Here is a 7,709-nt window from a genome sequence, read left to right as displayed (position 1 = left end):
CAATGACCACAACACACATTATAAGAAACACACACACACCAATGACACAGACACCACATTTTAAAAACACACCACAACCACACACAATGACACAGACCACATTAAAGAACACACAACACACACAATGACACAGACACACACTTTAAAGAACACTACACAACAACACAATGGACAAGACACACATTAAAGAACACACCACACACACACAATGACACAGACACACATTTAAAGAACAACACACAACACAATGACACACAGACACACCAAATTAGAAAAGAACAACACACACACACAATGACACAGGAACACATAACACGCAATAAGACGTCAAATGTTTACTCAACCGAAACCATTCATATATAGAACTAGCAGCTGCATTAACATTCCATCTTCAGGGCGGCACAACGCGCAAATCACTCAACTCAGTTCGATCAAGGCACTCAGTCCACTCAGTCGTGGCTCAGTCACTCAGTCACTTCACGTAACTCAGTCACTCACTTCACTCAGTCAACTCACCACTCAAAGTCAACTCAGTCACTCCGAGTCATCTCAGTCACTCAGTCACTTCAGTCAGTCCACTCAGTCACTCACTCACTCAGTCCACTCACTCAACGGTCACTCACTCACTTTCAGCTCACTCACTCCACCCTCAGTGCACTCACTTCACTCAGTCACTCACTCACTTCAGTCCACGTACATCAGTCACGTCACCTCACGAGAGGACCACAGACACACATAAATGAACACCAACACTCATTTACGTACAGAACCACAGACCAGATGGTCATGAACAAATGCTAGTACATATTCACACCACACACACACACACACAACAGCACACACACACACACACACACACACCACACACACACACACACACACACAGCACACACACACACACACACACACCAGCAACAACACACACACACACACACACACACACACCGTGGGGTCATTCAGCAATTCGATTCGGACGCTGCGTTAACGACCCCTGAATGTTGCCCATCAGCAACAGCAGCACCGCTGACGGAAAGGTTCGTTTCACTACACTCACACTCGTTTACCGCCCCTCTCTCCTCCGCTGCCGTTTCATATTGGCGCGCCGACGACGCGGCCGAGCAGGTGAAAGCCCGACCTCTTCGCGTTCGACATCCATCCGCTCTCCCTCTACGTCTCCTCTCTCTCTCCTTGTCCTCGGCCTCCCCCTTTCCCTCCCTCCCTTCCCTCCCCTCCCCCGGCTGCGCCCTCCGCTCCCCTCCCTCCCCGTCCCTCCCTTCATTCCCTCCACCTAACTCCTCACCTCTCCTCCCTCAGCCTCCTCTCTTCTCTCTTCTCTCCTCCTCCCCTCTTCCTGCTCTCTCTTCTCTTTCTCTCCTCTCCCTCCCTCCCTCCTCTCTCTCTCCTCTCCCTCCTCCCCTCCCTCCCCTCCTCTTCTCTCTCTCTCTCTCTCTCTCCTCCCTCCCTCCCTCTCTCTCTCTCTCCCTCCTCCCTCCCTCTCTCTTCTCTCTCTCTCCTCCTCTCTCTCACTCTCTCTCTGCCTTCCTTCATCTCTGTTACACTCTACTCTGCCAGGGTACTGCGCTAAGAGCGTTGGAAACCTGCTACACGTCATCGGTCAGAGGATAATATGAATGAGGATGCGTTGATGTGCTTGGTCGGCATGGTAAGAGTCGCGTGTGTGCTGAGACTGACAGACACATCGGTTCTCAATTTATCTCCTGAGACAATGTTGCACATAGGCAGCAGGAATAGATCACGTGAGACTTGCATCTACAGTTAGTCAAAATTGAGAAGAGAGACGAGAGGAGGACGAGAGAAGAGAAAGAAAACGAAAGAAAAGAAAGAAAGAAAGAAAGAAAGAAGAAAGAAAAAAGAAAGAAAGAAAGAAACGAAGAAAAAAGAAAGAGAAGAAAGACGAAGAGAACCAGAGAGCACAGAAGAGCAAAAAAAGAAGGAAGGAGAAACGAAAGATAAAGAAAAGAAAAGAGCAGAGAAAGAGAGACAAGACTAAGGAGAGAGCGGAGAGAGCGACGAGAGAGAGAGAGAGAGAGACGGAGAGAGAGAGAGAGAGATAGACAGAGAATGAGAGAGAGAAAGAGACCGAGACCAAGACAGAGAGACATAGAGAGACAGAGAGAGAGAGACAGAGAGAGAGAGACAGAGAGAGAGAGACAGAGAGACAAGGCAAGAAGTGCCTTCTACGCCATCAAAAGGAACGTAAAAGTTGACATACCAATTCGGATCTGCCAACAAAATACTTTATTCGTTATAGAACCCATTGCTCTTTATGGTTGTGAGGTCTGGGGTCCGCTCACCAACCAAGAATTCACAAAATGAGACAAACACCAAATTGAGACTGCATGCAGAGTTCTGCAAAAATATCCTCTGTGTACAATGTAAAACACCAAATAATGCATGCAGAGCAGAATTAGGCCGATACTCACTAATTAGCTAAATCCAGAAAAGAGCCGTTAAATTCTACAACCACCTAAAAGGAAGCGATTCCCAAACCTTCCATAACAAAGCCACCACCTACAAAGAGATGAACCTGGAGAAAAGTCCCCTAAGCAAGCTGGTCCTAGGGCTCTGTTCACAAACACAAACACACCCCACAGAGCCCCAGGACAACAGCACAATTAGACCGAACCAGATCATGAGAAAACAAAAAGATAATCACTTGAAACATTGGAAAGAATTAACAAAAAAACAGAGCAAACTGGAATGCTATTTGGCCGTAAACAGAGAGTACACAGTGGCAGAATACCTGACCACTGTGACTGACACAAAATTAAGGAAAGATTTGACTATGTACAGACTCAGTGAGCATAACCTTGCTATTGAGAAAGGCCGCTGTAGGCAGACATGGCTCTCAAGAGACGACAGGCTACGTGCACACTGCACACAAAATGAGGTGGAAACTGAGCTGCACTTCCTAACCTCCTGCCAAATGTATGACCATATTAGAGACACATATTTCCCTCAGATTACACAGACCTACAAAGAATTCAAAAATAAATCTAATTTTGATAAACTCCCATATCTACTGGGTGAAATACCACAGTGTGCCATCACAGCAGTAAGATTTGTGACCTGTCGCCACGAGAAAAGGGCAACCAGTGAAGAACAAACACCATTGTAAATACAACCCATATTTATGCTTATTTATTTTAACTTGTGTGCTTTAACCATTTGTACATTGTTACAACACTGTATATATATAATATGACATTTGTAATGTCTTTCTTGTTTTGAAACTTCTGTATGTGTAATGTTTACTGTTAATTTGTATTGTTTATTTCACTTTTGTGTATTATCTACCTCACTTGCTTTGGCAATGTTACACACATGCTTTTCCATGCAAAAGCCCATGGATTGACCATTGACAATTGAGATTGAGAGAGAGAGAAAATACACGAACTAGAGCAGAGAGAGAGAGAGAGAGGAGAGAGGAGAGAGAGACAGGAGAGAGGAGACGAGAGAGATGAGGAAGAGACAGAGAGAGACACAGAGAGACGAGAGAGCAGAGAGGACGAGAAGAGCCAGAGACGAAGAGAGAACACGACAGAGAAGACGACGCACGAGATCTGAACAAGCCCATTTAGGAAAAACGAAACAATCCCAAAGCGATAAATTGCTATCTGACCTAACAGAGATATGAATTGCTGAATAGTATCTACTCTGTCAGAGATTCGAGCAGAGACAGATCCTTACCAAGTTATCATGCTGAGTGACACTCCCGATTGGCCCCACCACATACGCACAACCACCCTCCCCCCCCCCCCCCCCCCCCCCCCCCCCCGGCCCCCAGCACTACACTCAAAACCGCACCCACGCATGGCTACTGAAGAGAAACGTGTTGTGCTGCTCCCTCCCCCCCCGCCCCCCGCTAGACAGGGGAGGTAGAAACAGAGATGGCCACTTTCTCCTTTACTGTGACAATATTCCTCACCAGAAGACTTCCTTATTCCCCCCCCCAGAACCTGCCCACTGACCCATCTCTCCCTCTCTCCCCCACACACCTTCTCCCTCACTTATCCTACCACCCACCCCCAGCAGGAAAACAACTATAAAATACTCCCCACTGGGCCGACAGCGCACCCATCGCCCCTCTCTTGCACCCCCCGCCCAACATACCTCCCGCTATCCTCCCCTGCTCCTCTACGCTCGAAGGCGACACTCGAATCCCCCAATAATAAAATTGCATCAGTAAGCAGTAACTTTTACTTTATTATGACTAGTTATTGTTATTCTGTTTATTGTTATTAGTGATTTATATGGTTGTTTTATACTCTCCAATAGGTACCATCCCCGGCTCATGGGCTGGTAACGCTAATAGACACCCCCCCGCAGCTCTCTCCAATGCCCACCAGTGCCGTCGGTCGGATCCCCCACAGTCCGGTCGGCCATTCTCCCACCATACATTACATTCGACTATTGACTTTAACCCATTTTATGTGTATATTTTTTTATATTCTTATTTTGTATTATTATTACTGCCATTCTATAATTACTTATTTGTCATGTGTATATTACTATTACAATGTATATTGCTTATACCCCATTGTTGCTGTGGCAATCTTGCACAATGTTCTTCTCCACATCTGCCAATAACACGACAGCAACTTGGAATTTTGAATTTCGAATTGAAGAAAGCAAGAGAGAGCAGAGAGAGAGAAAGAGAGAGAGAGACACTCAGACGAGAAGACCCGAGGAGACGAGCAGAGCAGACGAGATGAGAGAGACGAAGAGAGAGAGAGAGAGAAGAGACAGCAGACGAAGAGAGAGAGAGAGCGAGACAAGACACGACATGCGAGAAGAGGACGAGAGGAAGCATGAGAGAGGACAGAAGCAGAGAGTCAGAAAGGAGAACTAGAGTGTAGACACACGCCTATTCTACTATCTATAGGAGTCTACACCACTTCATCCATAGTATTCTTATCCATTAGTATCTTATATATCTAGTCTGGTGGGTTTGCGTGGAAATGTCCCACTTCATCTGAGTGTAAATGCTCTAACAGTTGTTGTGTGGTTAAGGAGAGAAGGAGACAAACTCTGCTAGGTCACTGAATCAAAATTCATCTGTGTATAAATGCGTGCCCCGTTCCCATCAATAGAGGGATTAGAGAGACATCCCCTCTACCGCTTCCTTCCTCCATCTCTCACTCTCCTTCTTCTGTTGCCTCTCCTCCTCTCTCCGTTCTCCTCTCAAGCCATCAACTCTATGTGCTCTCTCCTACTCTCCTCATCTTACCCTCTCCTTCACCGCACTCTCCTCTTCTCCTCATTCTCATCGCTTTTCTCTCCCTTATCAGTAAATTGGTGAATGAGGGAGCCAGTTACAGAGTCCACATACTAAGGAGTCAATCTCACAGAGTCACATCTACAGGCGTCACATCTAAGGAGTCACGTGAAGGAGTCACAACTCTACAGGGAGTCACGTTACAGGAGTCGTCTAGCAAGGAGTCAAATCTACAGGAAGTCAAGTCTACAGGAGCCAGATTACAGGAGTCACGTCAAAGGAAGTCAAGTCTACAGGAGTCAATCTAACAGAGTCACAATCTACAGGAGTCACGCTCTACAGGAGTCAATCTACAGGAGTAAGTGTACAGGGAGATCAATCTAGCAGGAGTCACATCTACAGGAGTCCACGTTACAGGATCACGTCTACCAGGAGCTCACAATCTACAGGAGTCAGTTACAGGAGCCGATCTAAGGAGTCAGTCGTGACAGGAGTCACGGTCTACAGGGTCAATTTACAGGAGACATCTACAGGAGCCGTCTACATGAGTCACGTCTACAGGTCACATATACAGGAGTCACGTCTACAGGAGTACACGTCTCAGGAGTCAATCTACCAGGAGTCACGTCTGGAGTCCAGATCTACATGGAGTCACAGTCTTACAGGTTAGTCACTTTAACGTGAGTAATTCAACTAGTCTACAGGGCATCTAAGATCACGTCTAAGTAGTCACGTTTAGGTCACTCTACAGGAGTCACACGTTACAGTGAGTCATCATCTTACTAAGGAGTAACATCTTAAGGAGTCGGTCTACAGATACTATCTGACAAGGAGTCACATCTTACGGAGTCAAGTCTAACAGGAGTCCAATCTACTAAGCCACATTCTCAGGAGTCACCGTCTAAGCATCAGATCTACATGTAGCATCTAAGCCGAGTCACTTGCTACAGGAGATCATCTACAGGAGTCACACTTACAGTTCCGTAAGGAGTCACGTCTACAGGAGTCACAGTTATCAGGAGTCACGTCTACGAGTGACGTCTAAGGAGCTGACTCTACAGGAGTCACGATCTACAGGAGTCTCAAGTCTCACAAGGGTCAGCTCCGTCAATTAGAGATCTACATGGTCACGTGTAAGGTCACATCTTACTGGAGTCACGTAACGGTCACATCAACAGGTAACAACAGTCGTAGAGGTAGTCACGTCTGACATAGGTCACGTGCCACAATCTACAGAGGATCACGTCTTACAAGGAGTCCCGATCTAACAGGAGAAGTCTACAGAGTCGAGTCTACAGGAGTCACGTCTACACGGAGATCAGCATCTACAAGAGGTCTACAGGGTCACATCCTACAGGGGCCGGTCTAATGATACATTATCAGGAGTCAGGTCTATCAAGGTATCTACGGGTCGTAGGAGTCGTCACAGGTCACGTCTACAGGGTCACATTAATGCAGGAGTGCACTTTTCTACTGGGAGTGACGTCTACATGGAGTCACGTCTACATGGAGTCACATCTAAGGAGTCACGTCTACAAGGAGTCACTTCTAAGGAGTTCACTCTAAGCAGTTCAGGATTCACATCTACAGAGTCCGTCTCAGGACGTCACGTCTACAGGAGTCACGTCTACAGGAGTCAATCTTATCAGAGTCACGTCTACAGAGTCACATCTACAGGATCACGTCTACAGGAGTCACTCTGACAGGAGTCACGTGTACAGGAGTCACACTACAGAATCATACAGATCGATCCAGTCACCGTTACAGGGAGTCACATCTACAGAGTCACTCTACATGGATCACGTCTACTAGAGTCACTTACAGGAGTCCACTACGAGTTCGTCGACAGGATCAACGTACAGAGTAATTATACAGATCACGTCATACAGAGTCACGATCTAACAGGAGTCAACGTTACAGGAGTCAGCTACAGGAGTCGACTCTACAGAGTCATCTTACAGAGTCAGGTCTTACGATCTACAGGACGACATCTACATGAGTCACGTTAATGGAGTCCGTCTCACAGGAGTCACATACTGAGTCTATCAGGAGTCACATCTGAACCACGGATGTCACATCTACAGGAGTACGTCATACAGGAGTCACTCTACAGAGTCACATCTACAGGATGTCACGTTACAGGAGTCACTGTACAGTGAGTCAATCTACAGGAGTCATCTAACAGGAGTACGTCTAAGAGTCACTTACAGAGTCAGCGTCACGTCACAGGAGTACATCTACAGGGCAGTTAACAGTCTACGAGAGTCAGTCTACAAGTCACATCGAGATCCAATGTCTACAGGAGTACATCTACAGAGAGTCCACGTCTACAGGTTCACTCTACAGAGTCACGTTACAGAGTCCACGATCTACAGGAGTTACATCTACATCATTTTAGGAGTCACTACGTAAGACCAGCTAGAGTCAAGTCTACGGAGTCACATCTACAGGGAGTCCGTTTACAGCGGAG

The 7,709-nt window shown here is 46.7% G+C and overlaps 1 pseudogene; it reads right to left on the bottom strand.

Moving 5' to 3' along the window:
* Nucleotides 1-7,709, bottom strand: part of LOC112072651 (NHS-like protein 2) — a 74,535-nt pseudogene that overhangs the window by 64,773 nt on the left and 2,053 nt on the right.

This window comes from Salvelinus sp. IW2-2015, unplaced genomic scaffold (genome assembly GCF_002910315.2).
Source record: "Salvelinus sp. IW2-2015 unplaced genomic scaffold, ASM291031v2 Un_scaffold1988, whole genome shotgun sequence".
In the NCBI taxonomy this organism is placed as follows: Eukaryota; Metazoa; Chordata; class Actinopteri; order Salmoniformes; family Salmonidae; genus Salvelinus; species Salvelinus sp. IW2-2015.
The sequence above is the reverse complement of the archived record's forward strand: the minus strand, read 5'-3'. Positions and strand labels throughout refer to the sequence as shown.